Source organism: Crocodylus porosus, unplaced genomic scaffold (genome assembly GCF_001723895.1).
Source record: "Crocodylus porosus isolate Cpor-Errol unplaced genomic scaffold, CroPor_comp1, whole genome shotgun sequence".
NCBI lineage: Eukaryota > Metazoa > Chordata > Crocodylia > Crocodylidae > Crocodylus > Crocodylus porosus.
This window is the reverse complement of record NW_017728886.1, coordinates 145218624-145242771: the sequence shown is the minus strand read 5'-3', so window position 1 is coordinate 145242771 and position 24148 is coordinate 145218624. Positions and strand designations below refer to the sequence as shown.

The following is a 24148-nucleotide window of genomic DNA, read 5'->3' as shown; positions in this document are numbered from 1 at the left end:
CCTCCTCAGGCTCTCTCGCCCTCCCCCCCAGTCCGCAGGCTTGCCTGTGGGGGGACCCCACCTCGTTGGTGGGACTGGTCATGGGGGGGGGCACGTGGCCCCCCTGACTAAGGAGGCACCAGTCGCTCATGGTCCCTGTTCCTCTTTTTCTTTAAATATTTGAACTGAAAAGCATCAGCTGTTACACAAGAAGATCCAGGTTCGTTGCACGGGCTACCGAAGTATTAAAGCAAACTTTAAAGCTCCAGATTGTTCACACTGACACATGAAGGAAAATATATTGTAGCCAAGAGTTCCCTCTCTCAGAGAGGGCAGAAAGGAATTTTAAAGTGTACACCTCTCCTAAATGCACTGCCCTTTCCTTGTCTTATTCTACAAGGCAGTTTTTTTAAGAGGAATATCTTTGAATCCTCATAGCTATTAAGTCAAATGAAATACTTACTTCAGGATAGCTCACCTTTCCCAATCAGGAACCCCTTCCTGAATAAAGCCTGGAAGAAGCATAGTCACAGAGGCAAACATGATAAATAATCTATTGGATGGGAGTTCTAAAGCATATGCTGACAGGTGGATATATTTTGAAGATACCTGCACTATTTCATTTATCCTCTGTATTCAAGAAGTTAGAAATCTCCCCAAACCACAAAACCATTTAGAAAACTCGGTTTAAGTATTTTAGTCCATTGAAGTTGTTGGTTGCAATAGAACAAACAATGCAACAGGAAAAAGTATGGAGATGGGGATTATGCACAGCCAGACTACAAGACAGTTATGAGAAAATATTTAGAGCTGGATTCTCTGTAACTTTGTTTTATACCAGTATAGCTGCTTGTAACCATCGTTGGAACAGAGAAAACAACGGAGAATCAAACTCTACTAGACTGTTGACATTTCAACATTATAAAGGAGAATGCTGCAAGAAAAGACATGTTTATTTTACATTCTGTGTTACACAACTTGTACAGCAGTTAGCTACCAACAGGTCACATAATGCAAAGACAATACCTGCAAGCAACCCTAATACAGGGGAAACATCTCCAGTATTAAAATAGAGACCATGAAGCAGTTTTTAAATTTAATTTTTTTATTGCAGTCATGCATGTATGTTATGAAAGCAAGAATCTGATTGAATGATACTTCCAGGGAAGTGTTCCTATTTGTCCCAGCTGAAGACCTGTCCCTACATATGAACTCTTTTAGTCCATTACAGATTTTTTATTTTTTTCCTCAGAAGCAGTTCTTTACATCAGACTTTTTTTTGTAACTGCCCTAGGAAAAGAGTGCAGTTGACAGTTTATATAGGAAAGAACTCTACCTTTCTATTGCATATTTGAGAGTTATACCTAAAACACCACCCCAAGCAGACCTCGTGGTCACTTGCACTGTTGGCTCTCCCCCAACCCCAACAGAAATTAGCCAAAGATACAGGAAAATGAAGAAAAATTACCCAAAGTATTTAGACATTCAAGATGATTTCTTTATGGTACATTTCTCTTGCTGATGCAAGATCCCATTTAGTAACAGACAGCTGGGATTCTGGGGTTAGCAGAACATGTCAAAAAAGAAGAAGAAAGAATGACCAGCTATAGAAATGAGAAACTGCTTTGTCATGATGATTCCAGTAGCAGGTACTACTCCTTCACAGCACTCCACAAGGCACTTTAAGAAAGCCTCGCTACAAAGTCAGATAGATTTTCTTTGGACTTTTAATTTTACTCTTTCTGCTGGTTTTTTTTGTTGGTTTTTTTTGCTTTATGACATCCCTCATTTTGGACATGGGGAATGCTCTAGCACAGTGGAGGACAAACTTGGCACACATTAGCCCTGCACCCTACCATTTCAATTCACTTACTCTGCTTGATCTACTTTCTGCTTCCTTTTATATGTTCTCTCCCCAGTCTGTTACTTTGCTTTGTGCCCTTTGACCTATCTGCTACTGTGGCTCCTACCCCTCCCCACCCCCACATAGGTTGCCACTTGTGGCACTTGTGCTGCAGATTGGCCACCCTTGCTCTAGCACGATAAATCTCCTGTCTGCTTATTGCTGGTTTCTGTGCAAGTTGGTTACTTGTGTCATAGCTATAATAGGGGAATATCTTACCAGAATAAGGTTTCATCTTCAACCAGAAGACAGTAATCTCCCCTTTTATCTTCAGATGAATAACATTGCTACAAACGTGTTCACCCACTCAATTGTCTACTGGGCAGTTCTTGACAGGGAAACTGGAGAAGTCAGCAGAGGGGGGAAAGATAAATTAGATATTTTCTGGTTGGAATAAGGTTACGAAGAGGTGGCACTAAAATGGACAGAGAAAGGAGAAAGTGTCCCACAAAAGTATAGTCCTTAATTAGTGATAGACCAACTCCAAAGCTTCAGAGTATTGCTTCTCATCCAGATTATCTCAACCCTTCTAGATGACCAGCATACACCAAATCCAGCTTTTATTTACTAACAGCTTCTCCCCACCCTTGGCAGAGCTGCCTCCTTCCTGTTTACCTACATACCACTTTTCTTGGCACAGGGTTGTCTGTTCCCCACTTTTCTGGGGAGGTCCTGGCACATAAACTTCTTTCACCCAGCCTTGCCTTGAAAAGAGCTAGAAATGTACACAGAATGGGCTCTTGTCACGTCATAATTTTTGTCCTTTCTTGCATTCCAGGGGCATTACTGTTTGCACATATGGGTTTTCCTGACACTTTAAAAGTCTTTCTGGTGCACTAAAGTAAAATTCATCAGGACGTAGTTTACTTTGGGTTGCCAGGAATTAAAGCCTCGCGTCTATGGATTCATTACTTGCAAACACAAATCACCCCTCCCTCGAACTCGTACGGAAAATCCTCAAACAGTTGCAACCCATACTAGAAAGAGATCCTATTCTTAAAGAGATCTTCCAGAGCCACCCATCCTAGCCTTCAAACAAGGACTGAACCTCGCTTACCTCGTCACCAGAAGCAAACTTCCTCAGGCCCAGAACACACTGAATGGATCCAGACCGTGCCATGACAAGAAATGCAAAACCTGCCAACACATATCCTTCACCCCCACAATTACTACACTCCACAACAGAGCCATCAGCATCCCTGCATCTTACTGCTGCACCTCCAGAAATGTAATATATCTCATCCAGTGCACCAAATGCCCTGATGGAAAATACTTAGGAGAGACCAAACAACAACTGCACACCAGAATGACTGCACACTGAAAATCTATCAAAGACAGGAATACCCAATGACCTGTGGGTGCACATTTCTCACAAGAAAACCACTCACTCTCCAATCTTTCAGTCCTGATCGTCAAAGGAAACTTACAAAACACTTCTCAGAGATGAGCCTATGAACTTCACTTCATCAACCTGGTTACTAAAAATCATGGACTAAATATAGACATTGGATTTATGACACATTATAACCTGCCTGACAGCTGACTTCCCAGGTACTTCTCCACTATTCATCCATCTTCTGTCCCCTGCACCCAGCCTGTCTCTCACCCATTGACTCCTCAATCTACATTTTCACTGACTGACTATCTTATATGCATACCAGCCTGGCCTCTGGCTTTTTTACTTTTCATTCCATCCAGAAAGAGCACACACTAACTTCTGAAGCTTTCTTAGCCTGAAAAAGGGGTTCTGAACCTGAAAGCTTGCTTAAAAATTGTTCTCCAACTATTTTAAGTTCGTCTAATAAAAAATACCAGATTCACCGTAAGAACCTTGTTTGCAAACACAAATGCACTCAAAGCCATGTAATGAGCCCCTTTATCCACTAGATGGCGCTGCAACATTTTTGTAGTTCACCCCTTTGTCCAGCGGCTGTCACTTTGAATTGCACTGATAAATGGATGAGGTTAGCTGACCTGTTTTGATAACTGGGTGTAATATGTTTCTCTGGACACCAGGTGTTTTGCATGCCAGATGCTGTGGCCCACCCAACCCAAAGTGTTTATTTTATCTATGTTCATCTGTGTACCTGTGGACACCTGCAACCCCTGCCACTCACTCCCCCGGCCATGCCCCCAGCCAGGATGACAATGGCACCATTACCCTGTACCTGCTGCCTCTGCTGCTGAAAGAATGCTGCTCTTTTCCCTTGGCTGTGGCTGCTGCACCACTTGCAGTGAGACTTATGGCAGCAGGCAAGATGCCCTTAGAGAAACTGGTGCCCAACTGCAAGTAGCCCGTAGCCAGTCATGACTGCACTGTCTCCCCACACAGTCACACCCATGCCTGCACCCCCCACCACTCACTCCCCCAGCCATGCCCTGCGCAGGGTGACAATGGACTGTCATCCTGTATTCTCCCCCTGCCCCTGAAAGAATGCCAGGGTTCCTCACTGTAGGACTCAGGACCCTGAGCCATCCACCTGTTCCTAACTTGTGACCAGGGCACCCCTGGCCCTGGTAGTGGCCAGGGGTCACACACTCAGCATCACGCATTTGGCATGCCTATGTTTCTACTTCCTACAATCACAGCGCGCAGGTACTAATGGCGCTGAGAATCCTATCTGTCTGGGCATCATTCTCAGGCTTCCTATGTCTGCTGTATATAGAAATTATGTTTAATTAAGAAAATATATAGAAGAAAAACTGTTTCTATGTTCACTGTTCTGTCAAAGGATTGCCAGTTGCTGATGCTTTCAGGGCTGGGCCTTTCCTTGTCGATGCAGGATATTACCCAACCACTTCATATTTCAAAGAGTACAATTATTACTCAGTTAGGTTGAGCTCCCTCTCTTTGTTCTCCCACTGCAGCAACAGGAGTAGCTGAAAGGGGTGGTGTTAATACTTTATCCCTAGTCTTCTTCCTTCCCCACTGCAACCCCACATGCTGTATCCAAGGCTAGACACTGCCACCAGCCTCCGCTACATCGTGAACCAGTTCGGCGTGGCTCCCTGCACGGCTGGGCTGGCGACTTACAAAATATGCCCGTTGCTGCAGGATGTTATGGTACACAGCTTCATGTGCCTCAATAACCCCCACAAAGTCAATGATGGCTTCAATGCCATAGGGTTCCCTAATGGCATGGGAGCTTTAGACAGTACACACATCCCTGTGCAATCCCCCTCACTGGTGAGCTGGTCATTCACGAACAGGAAGGGATTTGCCTCAGTAATCCTGCAGGCTGTGGTGGATCATCAGGGCCAGTTCACTAACATTTATACAGGATGGACAGGCAGTGTGCATGACACAAGTGCATTTAGAAATGCTCTGCTGCCTGGACTGATGGAGAAAGGACACTATGCAACCGGAGTCCCTGGCAGAGTGATCCATGGTGTTCCTGTCTCCTCACTTATAACAGCCTATGGTGCTTACCCCCTCAAGCCATGGCACATGAAGTCTTATGAAGGGCACATTAGTGATCTGCAGAAATGGCTTTCGACTGCTATCTCAGCAAATGCAGGATGGCTGTTGAATGCACCTTTGACTGCCTCAAAGCGTGAGGCATGAGGTGAACTGCAGGCTTGAGTTGGAGCCAGAAAACATAATGGCCTTTATAGTGGCAGCCTACCTGCTCCACAGTATTTGTGAAAACAGGGGGGAGGGTTTCAGTGAGTCGCGGGCTGATGAAGCACAGGAGGAAGTGGGAAATCAGAGATGTGGGCAGGCAGAGATGTGCACAACTACCAGTGGTGCTGGAAACAGAGCTTGTCTGGACCTGTGTACAAAATTCAGATGCCTAATTCATAGTATAATTGCCTTGCTGTGGCTTTCCAGGTATTCCGTATTGAACCTTTGAGGAAACCTTTTGCACCAGAAAATCAGCACAGCATTGGTAGGGTGAATCTGGCCAAAAGATCTTGTGCATCTTTTCAGTAGCTCCATAAACATTTTGTTTCCAAGAAATTCCTGTTTTTCAGCTGTCCCTTAACAGAACCATGTCCTGTAGAAAACTTAAGCTATCCACATGTCCCTGTTACAAAAATACAGCACATTCCAAATAAGAAGTCATAAATGCTACTTCCCTTTATAGGGAAGGGCACTCAGAGCATGACAAACTTCCAGCAATGCTTGCAGGGCTCCTAGAATGGAATTTCTGACACAGAAAGTGCTCCAAGTTCTGCCATTGCATTGCAGGATGGCCTTCTCTCCAGTTGCCAAATCAGTGTGCTGTAGAGCAGAAGACTGAACAAGGTATATGGTTGGTGTGGCAGGACAGCTATTTTTGCCACTGTGAGGTAGTACTGTCCACAACAGTACTCTCTTATGGTGGTGAAAATTAGTTTGCTGTAGTCTAATAGCATCGCACATATAAACTGTGACATTTTACACTACAGCAAATTAGTCTACGGAACATTTAAGTGCATGTGTAGAAGCACCCTCTGACCCATGCGAAGTTTGAATTCCATACCTCCTCTTTGCTGTCCGTAATCTTTTCTAAACATATGTACCTAGGTAGATGCAAAAACTGGTAAGAGTACTTTTCCTTCTATTGGTGAGTTACCTGGGTGCAGGGAAGCTTGCACTTGGTCATCCTTGGTTGATTTGAATTGTTCTGTTCAGGTTAAATTTCCTGTCTGATGCATACAACAGAGCAGCTAACATATTACCAAAGAGATTTTGAAATGCCATTTTGCTACTAAATGGAGTCAAGACAGTGGTATGATAAAAAGCTTTATAGCTTGTCCGCCACAATCAACGTGTAGTTGCAAGAATGAAAATACCTGTGAAGACCAAGTGCTTTGAATCACATAACACAGCAGAATAGATACTCTTTCTGGATAAATTAGAACCTACTAAATTACAGCTTTGCATTTTGGACAGATCATCTTAAAATACTTTTCTTGCTTTAAACACAAATCATAGCGTGCATCTATGTGAGCTGCATTAGCCTAATTTAGTTCAGATTATGGGCGTGCATCTACACATGCATATCCCTAATGCTCATTAAAACTAGCAAAATTAGGCTAATCACACTTCAATTTGCAAATGCAAGTATCAAATTTAGGCATGATTAGTAACAGTGCATTAACACATGTGTAGACATGACTCCACACTAACTTTAGTGTCAGGTCTGCCCAGTCACTAGGGAGCTGGCCTGCATCCAGCCCCAGGGCTCCTGGTTTGGCCCCTCCCCTCCCCCAGGGCTGGGCTACTCTCTATATAGTTTGCCACTTATAAGCAGGTTTTTACTGTTGGTGGGTGTTGAGTGTGGTAGAGAGACACTGTTGAGGGGGGAGGGAGGAGAAATGGGCGTGGGGGTTGTGATGGAAATAAAGCTTTTTTGTTTTATTCATGTTCATGTCCTGAGAATGGTGCTGGGGGTGGGCAGGGGGTGTGTGGGTGGTGGGGCAGGCCCCTGCTAGCAGCTGCATGGCTGTCCTGGGGCCAGGGTAGTGGGGGGCCTGCTAGAGCCAGCACCGCGGACAGGGAGTGTGGTGTGCTGGGCATCACTGGCAGGGACAGGCTGGAGCAGCAGAGTGCTGGGCATCTCTTGCAGGGGCAGGGGTAAGGGCAGCCCTAGCATGGGGAGGCAGAGTGGGTGAGGGAGCTGACGTGCTGCCCCTATGCTGGGCATGCAGCATCTCGGCAGGGAAGGGGCTAACCAGGGATCAGAGTTTCCAAAGTTTGCTGGCAGTTGGGTCTGGCTTCAACATGGCTGCCACATGCTGCCAGCCAGGTGGCTGGAGCTTCCCCGCTCTGTGGCCACTAGGGCACATACCAGGACTGGAGGGACTTGGGACTGATTTTAGTCCCAAGTTCCTGCACATGTAGACACCTACCAAAAATCGCTTAATGCCCATTAGCTTAATACCTGTTAAATTTAGTTGTGCTTATTTGCATGTGTAGACACGCACATATAGTAGCTTTTTGGGGAGTACAATATGACCTAAAAGCAAATTGGGATTTGTGTTAGTAACAGGCCCATCTTTGCTAAACTGCTTTAATGAAATGAAATTTTATTTTTCTGCTTTGTTAAAACTGTATTAAGGAAATGGTACAAATCACAGCCAGCAATTTATTACATTAATAATATAAAAGTTTTGAAAAATGCAGTTTTTAGAGCACATGACCAAGTCCTACCACCAGATAGTAAGTATTCTGGTGATCATTTTCATATCACTTGGGCTAAGCAGAACTGTTAGCCATTCTAACATGCAAAAATTATCAAAAGATTAGCATCAAGAATAAAACTGAATATAAGCAAAGTGGCAGCTTATTGTATCTATATAAAAATAGCAGCAACTTATGAGTGACAAAAAATTAACTGCACCTTAGGGAAGGATGATCTGTTCCCTAGTCTCATAAACCAGACTGCTTTAATGAGGCAGGTGGTCAGACTAGACCTGCCAGACTAGACCTTTAAGCCCTACTTCTCTGACTCACCACCAGTGTTATCAGAGGACATGGGCAAAATGTTAGGGCTTGAACCAGTCTTTCCTTTGACATCTGTGAAATTACCTGGGGTTCTTAAGATGATGAAGGATGGTCTCAATAAACAGAGGTGTTCAGTTCTGAGAACTTTTAGAGACAACTGATTTCACACAGTTTGCAAAGAGAAAATTTAAAAGAAGAAATGTAATCCTTTTGTTACTTCCACATTTATCACATATCAGATAAGAATATCCTGGAAGAACTCTTGGCTTTGTCCTGATGAATATGCACATGCAGGGACATGCACTTCCCTCAAGACAAGTAGCAGTGGCACATATTTGTATGGCTGGCTGCTTTTTGTCCCCAGGTACACCCCTGCATTCTCACTCCAGCATGTGGCAAAGTGACTCAGGTGGCATAGGGGAGGCTGGGCCCAGCACGTGCCAGCCCCAGCAGCATTACCTGGGGTCCTGGGCAGCCAGAATATGGCTCTCCAGGCTCTCTTTGTGGCAGTGCAGGCTGCTGCTACATGCACTATGCCACTTTTTTCAGCAGTGGGTTTTTTTTGACGGTGCAAACCTCCAGTGTCAATCCCTCCTCCCCGTGCTGCAAATTAGCAGCATGGCGAATAGGTTTATGTGCGCCACATGCAGTTTGCAGTACCTCAAACTGCTTTGAGGTGCAACAAACCTCATGTGCATGCTTTTCGGGAAGCACCCTCTGTGTTCTGTGTGATAAGATTTCCTGTGGCAAAACTACACTGCCGTGAAGCCAAAAACATCCGGCTCTGTATCAGCTTCCTTGTAAGCATTTTTATTTCTGTTTTACTAACTCTTTCAGTACGTATGGATACACATGGTACATGCAACAAACCGCCAAGGGGTCCAGTGTTTGTTTTTCAGACAAAAGGACATAATCCCAAAGTATGTGCTGACTATATACTGTGATTAAAGTTATTTTAAAACCTGTTAAAGCAACACACTGTGCACTTGATGTACAATATGCAATCAACCTCTATTTAGAGGCACAAGGAGAGGTAATTTCAAGTGCTAGATGCAGGTTAAATTTTGTGTGTCCCTTCAGTATAGTTGCAGCCATTAAGACCTTTATTAATATACTTAGCATGATTGGCTTAGACGTGATCACATCTTGGCTCCAAGCACGGGAGTGAGATTACGACCTGGGAGCTCACCAGTTTCTAACCCACTCTATGAACAGGTGAGTGGAGAAGGACCAAGATGTAATTTTCTTCCCAAACACTGGCCAGGAGAGTTGGCCTGATGCAAGGCCACGGTATACTGCACTCTTCCAGAAGCTATGGTAGGAGGTCTCCTCAGAACAACAAAGAAGCTCAGGAGGAATTGTTCCTTAGCAGTTGTCTCTGAGGCACAGTAGCTCCTGAGGCTGCCATGTTGGAACTGAAGAGGGCACTTGGACAGGTCTATGAGTAAGATTATAATTAAGGCAATAGTTGGGTAGCCAGGTATTTTCCAGCAGCAGAGTGAACTTCTGATGCTATTTGCTAGCCTTCTAGGGGGAGCAGAATTTTCCAAAGAGGATGCTCTTGGTTTTGTTATGCCTGATGAAGAAGGGGAAAGGATGATCTGCCATCATAGATGGTGCTACAAACCCAGGAATAACTGCAGATCCACCTGATGCTACAGTGCCTGCTTCATTTATCTCAACTACAGATTGGTGAATAACCTTAGACAAAAAAAGATTTTTTCTTTCTGACATTCCTCTGAAATCTGCTGCACTCTGGCTAAAGGCATCTGACATCCCCATATTCCTCAAAATATCACCGAGATCATATTTCTTGTCCAACTTGATCTTGAGCAGATGCAAATCTACTTTTCTGTCATCATCTTGTCTAGGCTGGTCCGTTTACCTAATTTCTCATAAGTCAATTCTCTTTCTAGCTACATTTAGTCAAAAAAAGAAAAAAGTGAATTAGATAAACTCAGACTTGTCATAAAAAGCATAAGATATACCATAGCTACCACCCACAATCGGAAAAGTGCTACAAATGCATTATTAACCCCTCAAACTACTCAGTGATGTTTGCTCCCAATTAGTTCAATAACAGGTAAGGTTACATTGGACCTTGCAGAACTGGATGGATAGAGCAATTCTTTATCTGCTGTTATTTCAACAGATAATGGGACATTCTTTGTTCTGCACAAGATTACCTCCTATTAATATAATAAACAAGAAATATGCATGGAGGGGGACACACCTCTGAGTGCATTTCGTAGCAACGTATCCTTTTGCTGCAAACTTTGCCCTTTCTCCCCTTTTTGGTTTATCTTTTTCTTTGCATTACAACTGCAATTACATCAAAATCTCTTTTGGATGCAAGCCTGGTGTTTCTATCTGTTCTGGAAAATACTTTTTACTCTTGGGCATTATATAAATAACAATATGTAATACCTTGTGATATCGCTTAGGTTGTTCCATTACTAACAGAGTATCTCAGAACAACTCAGCTTAATATCCCTTTTATAAAGATACCTATAACTGCATGTCCCGATGTGGAGGAGATTGCTAAGATAAGACAGAGTATTTCCTACCATGAATAAATCCTGGCTTCTACCTTAATATATCTATGGTCTTACCAGTTCCAAGCCAGTAGTACTGTCACTCATGTCATCTGGTAGCAAGATGAGCATGTTGAGTTCCCTTTTTTATGTATGGGAGCTCAATGGTTTTGAAATGCATTTCGTCCTTTAACAATACCTGAAATAAATCTCTCACAAACATCATCTGTACCAGTTTAGTCTTGGTCTGTGAAAGATGCATATTACTGTTACTTTCCTTGAAATGTATGTGTTACCAATAAAAATGACTCATTTCAGATAAGCTAAGAGCAAAAGTTTAAAAGATTTTAAGCATCAAATTTGATTGCCAGATTTCTTCAAGGTTATTTTCTTGGACTAATATTTGTCCTGCTCCCTCCCCCCCTTGCCCCCCAGGATCCATTTCTCTTTTGACTTGGACTGACCTCCATTTCCTCCTCAGTGGGTGTGTCTACAAAGTCATTAATTCACTGCAGTTACTGCACATTAAGTTTTAGTACTTGGATAATCAAGTATTAAATCAATACACAGTAACTGGTGCTATTCGCAGTAGCGTCAGTGCATGGGTTTTTACATATGCTAACTGCACAGTCGCCTAATACTGCTGCTCAGTAATATATCAGCACAGTAATACGCCCAGCACACTACTGCCCAGTGTTATTAGGTTACTGCACAGCTAGCATCTTGCATAGATGCACCCAGTATATCATATACATCTGCAGAAGATTTAGCTAGGGGAATTTCTAGGTATGGAGTGGGTATGGACTACAGCTTTCTGACAGTTCAGATGGCGAGGAACTCCTAGGGACAAGGAGACAGAGGTTGTTGGGGAGGAGTAAGTGGGAGAGTTCATTTTTGGTTCCCTAGCAGAGAGGGCATTTTGACTTTGGCTCATTCTCCTGTAGCTTATCAGCAGCAACTAAGTGGACTCCACATGCATTAATGATGCCTTATCAGTAACAACTCAGTGTCTGAAATATTGTACTAATGGAGGAAAGCAGTGCCGGGCAAAGGGTACAATGCAATGTTGGGTTTGCAGGGGTTTCATGAAGTTCTTCACTATTTCCCTTCCTTTGTATGTAAAGGAACCCAAAAACTTAAAATAGTAAAATCCAAAGCAGTAAACAGCAAACGTTATACCAAACGTTATACCAAACAATCCTTTTTGTGGGATTCACATGCAAGCTTTCAAATCCTAGAATGGTTCAAATTGCTATCATCTATCCATCCACTTGGCTCTGCACATTGCACCCACCTCTGTTAAACTGAAGATCCTACTTTTACCCTATTTCAAGTACCACTTTGAAACCCTCCTGAGTCAATGCCTCCTTGAACAACAGTTTCTCCATGCACCAGTTAGTGCAAATAAATAAACAATAAATATAATAAATTATTATTGTTATGTGCTGCAGATAGCTCTCTGTGCCCCTGACTAGCTTCTTAGAACAAGCAACAGGGGGAAAGTCCTGTAAAAATCCAAAACCCAGAGCCTGCTGCAAAAGGGCAGAGTATAAAGTTTAGGCTAGGAAATGACCCTGCAGGTAGAAAATAATTTTCCAAAGTGAATAAGCAGGTACTTAGAAGAGCCAAAATATTGTTGTCAAAAGTGGCCCAGGCACTGAGAAGCCCAAGAATCTTTGTCAATATTAAAAAAATAAATAGCACTTTAAACTAGGCACTTTCCCACACGGAGGCCTACACATGCCCAGAAGTGGCAATGCATTACTTCATTTTGGCTCTGCAATATCTGTAAAGATTGGATGCTCTAATGGGGCATTTTTGGCACTTTTATCTGATAGCAGATTAAATCAGCTTTAGCTAAAAGAGCTAAAAAGCCCGGCTGAAGTGTCCAATCTATACAGATGCTGTAGCGCCTGGTTGAAGTAACACGTTGCTTCTTTTGGTAAAGTGTGTTTTGTTTGTTTTTTAAACAACTGCAAACAGCCTTTAACTGTCAACAAGGTTTAGGCTCCCAAGGGTTGGCTTAAATATCTGTCCGTAAGTACCTAACGGGTCACTTTTGCATTTTAGACTTGTGTCACTTACGTACTCTTGAAAATAATAACCATAGTCAAATGAACTGTTTGATTTTTCCAGAAAGAGAGCTTAGCATGTTTGCTAAAAATTTCTAGTATTCTGGAAGCTAGCCAACACCACTTAAAGTTAACTCAGTTATTAAACCTTTGTTTAGTCAATGGTTGATGGAGTAGAAATAATGCTGTTGCTATAATTTACTTCAGATAACGTGTCTAGCTACCAGAATGTAGTGGAAGACTACTGTGCTCTTGCTGTTCATTAACAAGGACACTGGAACATACCTTGCTTATCCTGAAGGTTTTCTGAGATGTCTCTTTGTTAAACTTCGTTTTCCACTTTGCTTTGAAGTGAATGGTATTGATCAGGGTGAATACAGTGCTGAAAGTGAGGTCTGTTAATAATCTGAACTATTGCCACATACACTATCAAAACAATTTCTTTTCAACTTAATTAAAAGTGTCCAATTTACACAAATCAGAGGAAATGATTCTTCATAATACACTCTGTTAACAATATTCAGTTTATCGTTTTTGTTGGGTTTGTTGATTGCAGTTATCAGTGCTCTGAACCCAGCATAGATTTCTTCAGCTTCACTCAGTTCAGGTTCCTTCAAAAGGGAAACTATTAACTTGGAATTCAGACTTTTATTAGAAAATTTGATACCCTACATAGCTCCTTATAACTTGTACACACACACAAAATAAATACTTCATATATTTCTAAGCTATATAATGTATATACATGTATAACTTATACATGTGTGGCAGGATTTGATGTTTTATTGGTAAACTTTGAAAAACATCAATTCCATCTCACCCCCACAGCCCAATGAAAAAATATTTCCACCGCTAACAATCAAAAAGAAAGGAAGAACAAAAGGGAATCACAGACCAGAATATAGAGGGCTGGTTTCTTTAAAGAGGAAAGCAGCAGGTGGCTTAATGACTTTCAGTTAAGCAGTTAGTTAGCTACTTGTTCACAGGTGCCATGAACAGGGTTGGAGGAAGATAGTAGGCTACTCAAACCCCTACCCAAAGGGTTCATGGATTATTCAAACTAGGCTAGAAGCTGTGGCTGTGGACAAAGGAAGTTCCTGCTGCCTGAGTGGGACAACTCAGCTGCAGAGAATAGGGGAGAGATTATAAAAAGAGGCAAAGCAGCAGGGAGCCACCATGGTATGTGGAGAGAAAGAATCTAATTAAGAAGGGTATATGCTCTGTTGTTTTCTTGACTTTTCTGTTGGTGTGTTGTGGTTTTTTTGTGTGCACACGTGCACTGTCCTAGAGGTGAAAGATCTTTGTGTTTGCTAACTTAATTTAAATAGATGATAATAAAAATAAATGCTTGGAAATAATAATTTTTGTTATTTAAAAAAAAATAAATGTTTAAGCCATTGAAATTTGTTAAAAAAATAAATATCAAATTCTGCCAAGTCTACTTGCATAGCTGACAGAATTAATGTAGGGTGGTGGTAAGTTCCTTCCTTTTCTGTTTTGTTGAGTAGCACTTGCATCATGGTGAGTATAAAGTGAGTTGTTTTCACTGTCTAGTGAGACCAGTCATTTTTCCCTTTTACTATGAAAATCTTTAAAGCTCAGCTGGGAAGCAGCTACAGCATCAGTAAGATTGGAGCCTGGAGTCTAAAATGTGTGTCTGAGCCAGTTTTTTGATTGGAGAAAGACCATGAATACAGGGATCATAGCTCTAGGAGTGGCGATTGCCTTCTCTAATGAATATCCTGTGTCAGGGCTTCCCTCAGCTGATAGTACTAGGTTCCACTACCAGGGGACTGAAATATGGAGCAGGATAGGAGGCTTAGAAGGAGGAAATAGAAAACTTAATTTCCTTAATAAAATTCTGCAGGGCTGTGCTGACAGGCCAGGCTTAATCTTGGAACTTGCCTGTTGAGGAAGTTCAGGAGCTAGCCTTACGTTTCCTAAAACATCCTCAAGGTGAACAACTTTATCTTTCCATTGACTGGCCCTCGCAAAGCAGAGGACAGGAAAAGCAGAGGTTTAGTTGCAATAATTATTGGAGGAATAGAGAATCGTCAACTGTTGTTCTAGCTAGCAAGGTCTGACAGACCAATAGTGAACATAAAGATTGTCTGCTTGCTTAACTGTACGTCTTCCTGCTTTTGAAGATTTCAGTGTCTGAGTTTTTTGGACTAGAAAATAGTGAGGCAAGTCATTTGCGGTCTCTTTCTCCCCCCCACCCCCTTTTTTTGGGAGTGTGGGGAGAAGGAGAGAAATGTAGAAATCAAACAAACAGTAGCTGGATACAAATACGTGCTAGGGTTTAAGTCCTTATCAATAGAGGAGATTTGTTTCCTTGAGACTCTGTATTCTAATAAATACCACTTTCCTTTTCTTTGGTCTCCCATGAGAAGACTTGGCTGCTTGAGACATGCCATCAGTTTCTGTAGCTTTATTAAAATGAAAAACCTGCAATACAAATTTACAAAGATGGTAAATGTAAGTAAACAAACTTTTAAAAAAGGCAAATGCACACTGTATCTGTTTCCATTGACAGTTATCAATATCTACTGCTTTATTGTATTAAATCAATAATGTTGATTATGCTTTAACTTGCTTATGAAAGGAATATTTAGAATTTTATTTAGGATTTTTCAACTTGGATTTCACAACTGAGAGCAATGCCATATGTTAAGACCTCCACAGCAGTGACTAAATGACAGATTAGTCACTAGTTATTCATTTTTATCTAATTCACAATTAACTTGCACTTAAGGTGAACCTATGGCTAGCTATATGAAATTTTCTTTCAGGCCATGGAACTGTTTATTAGGTTTGTTTTTGTTTTTTGTTTTTTTTTAAGTATTATTGGAATAATTGCTGTGCTTCATGCTGCACAAATCATAAAAATATAGTGTTTACCCCATCACCTTACCACCTAATTAGAAAAACAGTATCTTTGGCTACATAGTATACACTGAATTAAGTTATGAAAGTGTAATTATAAAATTGGAAAATGCCATATTCCCTGTCCCTCTCACTTACCTCTGCTCCCGGGCTGGAGGGCTGCATCCCTGCGCCAACCTGGGACATGGCATGCCAGACTGGTCCAGTAGCAGTGGTGGCAGCATCTACTGAGACTGTTAGGAGCTTGGGGCACAGGCACAAAGGGACAGACAGTGGGGAGGAGGGGGCAGGGGACAAGTCTTCTTGTCCCCCACACTGTCTCCCACTGCCTTCCCCCCCTCTGTCTCTCCAATGCCTCCCTATCACTGCTTTCCCCACTAATGCTGGTGGGTAACAAATTTAAGGTCTTCCAACAATAAGATTTTATATAGATGGACAATTATAACAGTTGTAAAAATTAGTGGACTGTTTGAGGAGGACCATGGAAGAATGAGGCCATGATGCCAATATAGGCATGTATTTATGCATAGAATAGTGATTATTGACATCTGAGAAGCATGTTTTAAAATTAGTCCTATGCAGAATGTTTTACTTAAACAGAAAAATAAATTTGCTAACTAGCCATTGGTGGGCACTGTTTACTGCAGCTATTGCATGAGTAGAGAGGTATTTAGCTGTGCTAATCTAAAGCCAGACAGCAGAAGGTACCGTGGCATTTGACTTTGGAAACTAACTAGCTTAGAAAGACTTTTTTAAGTGTGTGTTATGAAATGCTGTGAAATCAATATCAGCTGCCATGAATTGAATGAAGGAAAGCAGAGTTCCTCACTTGTGCTGAAGATCCCAGTGATCTCTTCATTCATATGCTAAACTCTAGATGTAACCTCAGATGAATTGATGGCATTTGACTGAATAACCATTGCCTACAAAAGCTTATGTCTCTCTGAATGGTTAATTTCTAAGGTGGCACCCTGCTTTGCCTTTTGCTGTCACATGGTAGATCATTTACTTTGCTCTTGGGGAGGTACAAGACCAAGTTATCTCTAAGATCCAGCCGAGGTGTGGAGAGATCATTGCATAAATGAAAAACCCTTTATTTTTCCTTTGCTTTACACTGCTCAAAAAGTAGTTAAATGAAGTATAGAAAAGAGCTCTGTCCAGGGAAGGTAACACAGCATCAGGAGAAGTTCCTGAGAACTTTAAGTGGCCCAGGTTCCGTGTGCTCTGAACAAGTCCTTTTTAACCCATGTAAACCCCATTCATGGACCTGGAAGCTACTTATACTTGTTGAATGCACCCTGTGACTCCATCAATGGACAGAATCTGGCCCAGAATACAGACAACTGCACAGCATAGTGTGCAAAGAGGTTCTTGTCACTTTGGAAAAAGGTATCTTTTATGAAGTATGAAAAGTTTCCAGTTAGTTTCTTACTCTCTATAGTCTACCTGCATTTGTGTGTACCTGCATCCTGTTTAATACTTAGTTTGCATTATAGCTGGTTCCTATATATGTCACAGCATACTGTGGATAATGATAATCAAATTTCCAAACCTACCTTTAGCAATCTGGGTTGCAGTGTTACCTCTTGCACCAAGGTAGGTCATGGTCAGAGCAGTGGAGATGCTCCAAGGGGAAAAGAAAATGTTTGCCCCTTTAGGAATCTCATTTAGCTTCTTGAAAAGGTCAAGGGCAAAGCTGCCTTTGATGCAGAGAGTGAGTCCATTGTTGTCACTATCTCTTCTGTTCTTCACTGTAAAGAGCTGCAGGCAGAACACCTGCTGTGGGGTGGCATGTATTGGCTCCCATATGACTTATTAATATTCATGTAACATGCAAAAAACTGTGTAGATATGATATAAAACAAATACTGTATATTTTGTGTAAAGAGACATGCAAAGAATTCTGTCAGTATTTTCCCTAAGTGTTTCTTCTAGCTGATTTGGCTCGCTTCTTTCCTTTAAACAACTTGCAATATTTTGAATAAAGATGTTCTAATAGATTAAATGAAAATGTAGGTGGTTTGAAGAAACCCCTTGCTCTTTTTCCTGGCGTAGTTAACTTTGACTATTGATTCTAAGAGGGCTCTTGAATATGCTGGTTTAACTCTTATTTTCCTCTTTGGGCCTCCCATCTTCCTTTCTACCCTGATACCCATCTAAAAAGTTGGTTATTTTTAACCAACTAATGCCTCCAGCTTTATATAGTTCTTGAGGTCAAATGGTTCCTCTTTTACCCAGCTATGATTTAGTTTTGTTTTTCCTGCTGATTTGACATTGTAGAACCCTGTGAATTCTTTACCTTTTTCTCTGAGTCTATGAAGCTTTGATTTAATCCATTAAAATGGCAGTCTTTACAAGAGGCAGTGAGGGAAGAAGAGAGCCCGCCCATAATAGGCTGGTAGTTTGGGTGCTCTTCTGGCAGGTGGGAGATGTAGGTATGTATTTCCTCAGATGGAGAAACTCAAGTCTCCAATGTTTTGAGGGACTACTGTAACAGGTGAATATGGAGACAAATAGGTGGCAGAAGAACTACTACCTCCCTTTTCTTTCCTTTTGGGGCAGAGCCCATTGCACTGCTTGTGTTCTGAGAAGGCCCAGTGGATTGGATTCTGTATGCAACACAGAGGGGGGAACATTTGCATGTGTGCTTCACTGCAGAGTTGACTAGCTCTGCAGTAAAGTATCATTGTCTACACATGCAGCTCTATAGGCTGCAGTAAACTAATTAATGCTGCTATAGGCTAGTCGTGCATGACACAAGTGTGCTGCAATGCATACGTGCCCCAGCCAGCTCTGTCATTGTCTACAAGAGTTGTTACAGTGTGGGGGCTGCTCACTGGCTAGCCCATCACTGTGGCACCCTCATGTCCCAGCCAGCACCTCTGCAGCATGTTGAGCCAGGATGGAGCAGCTCCCGGCTGGCAGGTTGACCCCTGGGAAATCCTGTCGGCCAGGACTGCACTGCTCTAGCTCAACATACTGTGGTCCTGGGCGCACACGTAAATGCTGCTGCACCTGGGAATAATAAACTCTGGCATGAACTGTGCCAGAGTTTATTCAAGTGCATTAATTTAACATTCCCACAGAGAAAAACACTTAATTGGAAGCACTTGACAGAGTTTGTATGTTAGCTAGGCTCATAGATGCTTAGAGCCATAAAGGCTGACTTACTGCTGGACATGCCCAGAAGTAGATCTTCATGGGTCTTGGGTACTTTTATGGCCAAAATGGGAACTTAGAGATTTTAGGTCCCTCTGAGATTGTGGCAGCTGAGCTAAATGTATGGAACGTTGTAATTGGGCATTTTTAGCACATTACCCGTAAATTTAAAAGTGAATTGGACTCTCTCTCTCTCTTCCCTCCCAGCCTCACATTCACTACTGAAAAAATCAACCCCTATTTGTACTCTCTAAAATGCACTAGAGACTGGCAGTTTGGCTGAGCAGCTTGCTCAGGAAAGGCCAAAGCAGCTGGATTGTGCGTCCAAGAGGTATACCTTCTTCCCAGGGAATGAACTATAGAGAGGACTAAATGTACTTTTTCTTCCAGTATTGCTTTGAAAGAAAGGACTATTGTGAATCTTGTTCTTAGCTGTTCAGCTCTTCCCTCAGATCTGATGAAGAATACATTACATTTGAAAGCTTCTCTAACTTTATTCTAACCATGCAGTTGGTCCAACAGAAGATATCACCCTTTACAATATGTATGAAGAGTTGAGGACTTTTTGAGGGAATCTAGGCACTTCAGGGCTGTGGACTCTCCTATAGTGGCAAGGAACGTAAACATTGGATGCTGTACTACGCTGTGACACCAAATTCCCTTTGGTTGCTGACAGCTATGCAGGTCCCTACTCTAACTCATGGCACGTTACAGAAAGCTCCACTTCAGAGCTGATCCAGTGGAGAAGCCTGCCTGTACCCTCTTTCCACTAGCCCTGCCCCCACCCTAGCTCAACTAATGAGGGATCAGATGAAGGTGCTCTGAAGTAGAGCACCTTGGGGAAATTGTCAGTCCCTTATGGGATCTGGGCTAGGCTATTTGCAGGGAGGCAGGCTAGGGTTTGTTCAGCCTGAGGTGGAGGAGGCTGGGGGTGGGGCATGAGGTGGGGTGGCTCCAATCCACTCACCATCCCCACCTCCAGCTGGGGCTAGGCAAACCCAAGCCTATATCTTTCTTCCTCCCTTCCTGCAGACACCACTGGGGGTGATGCTGGGGGGTATTGGCCTAGCCCCAATCACATGAGGGGTTGACAGAATTTTCTGAATTTGTTGCATGATTGGCCACTTTTTTTTTTTTGTAAAGCACTCTGCAGCCATGCCCTTCTATTGGGGAATAACTGCAGAGCACTTTCTGGAGGCTGATTGCACAAAAAAGTCACTTTTTTTGTTACTGCCCTTTGTGAATTTATCCCTAAATAAATACTAGGATTTAGATTTGTAATACCTACACCGAGACTACAGTAAGGGAACCTTGCTTTTAACAGAGGCCATTTGATTTCAAAGGCCTCTTCTGACACCAAATAATATCTTATGCCAGGTAGAGTCCTATTCAAGGAGTGAGTTACTCTTTTTGTTTCAATAAGAATGTCAGAGTTTGGAGTGGATTTGGAATGAAATCCTGGTGTTGGATTTAAAGACCAAATTCCTATTGACATTAATGAAACCAAGTCTTTGCCCTGGTCTCTAGCTTGTTGCATCTTTGTATCATGACAAAATACTTTTTCTTAGAAGGCCTGGAAAACTCAGCTAGGTAGCAATGATTCTAGACTTATTTTGAATATATCTGACTGATAGGCTGTAGAGCAAATTGAATGATTCCCCTAGTTGCACCCATTTTAGTCTCCAGGACACTAACCTGTGCTGTGTCATGTCACAGGAAAAATGCCATCTGCAGAGATTTTTATGATAATGCTAATTTATCCTATTTAGGACTTTAACAAGTAAAATGTCACCTGCTCAAGAAAATTCTTTCTCCCTTAAATTTGCATATATCAGCATCTTTTTTTAGCCACATGGTTTCTAAGAGCTAAATTCCAAGCATACCTTCTAAGGAAAAACTAGCAGTCTCTGGTTTAATGCAGGCAATTACACTTGTTTGCCTTTATCTTGCAGGGTCTAAATAAAAAAATTCCATCAAAGCTAATTGGGTCTATTGAAATACTCGCACTACCTTGAGTTCCTGTGTCAAAGAAGAATTCATTTGTCTTGTGTCAGGTTCTGTGCCTATTTTAGGCAATACATAATTTAGAAATATAAATAGTTTGTACCTCCCTTTCTAACCACCCTCTGTTTCCCCACCTCCCCATCATTTGCCAAAATTTTATGTTGTAATATTTGTCTGGATTGTTGATATGCTCTTTGCTTTCTGGGTTGCCATCTTGGAGACGGAGAAAATGAATTTAAACACTAATATTATTGGGTTTGTACTTGCAAGGACAGTAAAATTAAGTGATTCACTCTTAGGACTGATGTTCAGGCTGTCCATCATAGCTTTTCTTCACTGCCAGTGACAAACCAATTCAAATTAATTCGAATGAATATTTAAGTTTACAGCAGGCAAAAGAAACCTATGTCTTTCCTTTGACAAGAGAAGCATCAGTGATCCAAGGCTGCTGGGAAAATGGAAGAATTAACAGCATTAAATAAGGTAGTGAAGAAATCAGAAAAGATAGACAAGCTTAAGTTTTTGGAAAGAAGAAGAGCAATAGTTAAGATAAACAATATAGTAAAAATCCTTTGAGTTGTATGAAAACAGTCAGGCAATGTTATAAGTACTTAATAATTGTTATAGTTGCTCAAGCAGGTTAGAATAGGGTCACACTTTGGCACCTAAATCCACTTAAGCATTTCATAGATGGAATAGGATCAGGACCAATTGTTTTTCAGATCTTGAAAGAAGGAAATCTTATTCATGTGAGAAAATATAGTGAGACAAGTTTATTGTCAATACTGGCAAACTATTGAAAGTAACTGTCAACAGATCATGGCTTCAGATTAGGCCAAAATTGCATTGATCAGGTACTTAGGCTGAGACTCTTGATAAAAAGATAAAACTAAGAACAGGGATTAAAAATGTTAATTGTTTTAATTGATTTTATAAAGGCATTTGAGTTGCAATTTTTTTTTTTTTAAGAGAAGCATTATGGAAAGTCACAAACTATATTGTTACATTATCAGGACATGGCAGCCAGACCTGATGACAACAGTAAAGATTTGAAATTGGAATTGCACAGGCTTTGGGGAGGGGAGGGGAAATGAAATCAAATCGGGTGTGGAAGTCCGAGACTAAGATCCAAGGTTTGGAACCCAGGATCTTGGGTCAAGAGCAGAAATGTCCAAAACTAGGATTGTTGGCACTTTGCAGGCTTTTCAACAAAACTTGTCTCAGACTATTTCCAAAGGCGGGCTTAATTATGGACCCTGCTGTCTCACTTGGGCAACCAGGATGCCTGTTATGGCTCCTAACCCATACAGCATTTTAGATAAGATAATGTCGTTTTAAAAGCTAAATACAAAGACTCTCTTGGTTCTATATTAACTGTTGGAAAACAAAGCAGTGGGTTTAAAAGAATGTTTGGCTTAAGCCAGTGGGGCATGGAATCACCATGGCTTTTTATCATGTTCTTAAATTGGACTTTTAGAATGTTAGATGATTTGGAGAACATAACAATAAATTATATGGAATAAGCTCCTAAATATAAAGTGGTAAACATCGCACAACTGGTAAAACATTGAATTAAGTAGGTTATTCTTGGCCAGCTCTTTTTGTTAATTAAAAAAAAAATTTTTTTTTTTTAATTGAAAGACAAGATTGACTACATCAAGTGGATGAAGTGGCTGTTCCTCAGAAAAGGACCAATGGGTAAAATGTTGAAATTCAGAAGCAGTGAAGTCCTACATCCTTCTGTGTGCACAAGACCCTTGATCAGCACTTCCTGATCTGTTGCACTACTGGCTCTTCTCCAAGCCTAGCAGAGGTGGCCTAAGGTACAAGAAAATGAAGAAAGAATACTTAAAGTATTTGGAAACTCAAGATCATCAAGAACGAGTATAAAATGAGATGTGTGTGTTAGCATCAAGTGCTAGAGTGCAACTCATGACATTATGGACTGATAGAAACACTACTTGTAATAAGGTGAGGATTTTTTCAGTGATATCTTGTACTGGATCAGCTGTATAGTTGGGAGAGCTGTTGGATAAGCTTTTGGGCATCAAGTCTAAGCTGACACCTGATGCCCCCGATTTTTTTCCAACTATAACTAAAAATACTAACCTCTTCTTCTGTTTCCTGGACCATCATAGCAACATCACTGTAGTCCTGCTTTTGGTAACTAAGCAAAGTTCAAACCACAATGATAGCAACATGTCCAACCTAAGATGTTTTCTAGCATACCTCATTCCTGATCACATACTCCAAAAGTAAAAATTGGCTAGTGAGGTCTCTTGAAGGTGTTTCTCTTAAGCCTCTGGTGTACTTGATAGTGACCTCCTAAGGATGATCCTAGAATGGCCTAAACAGTGCATTCCCAGGTGTGGGAGTGGGAGCAGATGTGTGTATTCAAGAACTTCCCAGCTGGAACATGCTGCTGCTGCTGCTGCTGCTGCTACAGTGCGGACATCCCTCAACAACACTTTGTGGAGGGGAAGCAGCCCCCTGAAATGGGAGAGTGGAGATCTGAAAAGTGAAGGTGGTTGAGATGAGAGCCCTTCAAAAGCTGGGCATGAATGAAGTGGAATGACTCCAAGACAAATTTAAAAGTCTTAAAGAGCAGGATGAACAACTAAAGTACTGGATTGAGTACAATTGAAAAGGTTAAAGGGTGGAAATGCTGTCAAAGACCAATGATGTTGTGTCAAAGGACACTTTGCAAACATGACTACAGTGAGTTCAGCTTTAGAGGCCAACCACTGACTAGCTGATTGGACATCTTGCACAAAGACATGATTGAGCTGGGCTTAAGTGCTGGACCAGGAATAAATAACAGTGCTGTACTGCTCCAAGTGTCTGCAAAGATGCTCTAGGGTGAAAGAAGCAGAATGTCAGATCAGACCTATTCAATCTAACATGGTCTTCAGCAGTAAGCAATACTAGAACCTTAATTGAATTGTGTGAGATTCTCATAATGGGCTTGCAGAAGAATGTTTTCCTATGGTCCAACATTCCCATGTAGGATTTTTTTTTTCTCTAAACCAAAGCAGTTTGTGGTCCGTGTCTCCTTCTGAAGACTAATAATATCAGTCTGCCATCTACCATGCTCTTTGTTTTAATGTTGAGCTGGAAAATGACTGCTAATGCATGAAATGATCCAAGCTTATTGCGCTACCTTCTGAAATAGATTTTA

At 41.7% G+C, this 24148-nt stretch overlaps 1 long non-coding RNA gene and 1 pseudogene across 1 annotated transcript in view; one reads left to right on the top strand and one right to left on the bottom strand.

Moving 5' to 3' along the window:
• The window catches only part of LOC109314952, a 17596-nt gene extending 8688 nt beyond the window's left edge, over nt 1-8908 (top strand). Inside the window, exon 3 of the long non-coding RNA XR_002102397.1 lies at nt 8898-8908. This is a non-coding gene — a long non-coding RNA (uncharacterized LOC109314952). The remainder of the gene's footprint in view (nt 1-8897) is intronic.
• A 924-nt stretch (nt 8909-9832) lies between these two features.
• On the bottom strand, nt 9833-23103 carry LOC109312426 (annotated as a pseudogene).
• Nucleotides 23104-24148: the final 1045 nt, after the last annotated feature.